The sequence below is a fragment of the Diaphorina citri genome, unplaced genomic scaffold (genome assembly GCF_000475195.1).
Source record: "Diaphorina citri unplaced genomic scaffold, Diaci psyllid genome assembly version 1.1 scaffold2832, whole genome shotgun sequence".
Lineage (NCBI taxonomy): Eukaryota > Metazoa > Arthropoda > Insecta > Hemiptera > Psyllidae > Diaphorina > Diaphorina citri.
Window position 1 is genome coordinate 1167 of NW_007380249.1, and position 1199 is coordinate 2365.

Consider the following 1199-nt stretch of genomic DNA (forward strand, 5'->3'; position numbering starts at 1 on the left):
CTTATGATTCTGTATTTTTTTTTTTTATTATTTTTATTTTTTTTTTTTGAAGTAGTTTAGTATTTGTGGACATGAATAATAATTCGTTTTTGGTTGGAAACTCTCTGTCAACTTGATGATCGGAACGACCAATCCCTTAATTTGACGTTTCTTCAATGAACACTTCCCTGAGAGTTGAAACAAAAACTACACTCACACACAGTGGCGGCAAAAATAAACATCGCGTTACTTTTGTCTCGACGGATGTAATCTCGCTACACACGACACAGCGAGTACGTACGGGGTAGGGAACCATGCGGGAGTAGTCTACCCGCTACTCTCTGTGTAATGAAGGTACATCCACGACCCAGGCTTGTGCTCTTGCGGTCCTTTCACTTGGGTACTGTTACCACACACCTAGTTTAGATGGAGAGTGGGAAGTACGCGCGCCGAGCGTAGTCCTGAGCGTTCTGTCAGTCGACAGCGAAACTCAAGTCAGTACACAACTTCTAGAGGACGAGAACTGTAAAGACCACCCACCCAGCTCCAGAAGTACAAACGACCGGAAGACCTTGCACATATCTGCTTTCAAGGAAGTGTGTGCAAACGACTAAGGACGTGTTTCCTTTGTAGTTTCTATAATCGAAAGTTAAAATCCCGTCCTGAAAATAGGATTTGGTCTATTCCAAGCATGGAGCCTTGCCGACCGGGGATAGGACAGCAAGGAAGAAGAGAAGGGAAAACCCCTGTTATTCTGGAATCGTCCAATGTCAAAGGGAGATTGTTGGGAAAAAAAAAGAAAGCTTTATTTTTTTCGTTGATTTGATCCGGTCAAAACAATTGAACCCTTCCATCAAAGTGGATGGAACATTTACGATCCAAACACCCAAGCTAAGAGAGGGATCATTTGAAATATGGTTTTCCAAACGTAAGTCTTCCGACTGATTTAAGATAGTGCAGGAGGAAAAGAGAAACTAAAATCCTGTCATAGTAGGTAAAAGGAGAAAAAAAAAGTTTGTCATTTGGATACATTGGATGGTACTAAGAACTTTGATTTAGAAATGGTTGTAAATTGGATCACTAAAAAAACGTAACTAAGTACATCATTTTCACCCCTGTGAAAACGTACTCCCCGGTCTCCCCGTTAGCAAGAGATAAAAGGGATACAACAATGGAAACACCTTTTTTCTACGATGTTAAGGGAGATAAATATGGAAACA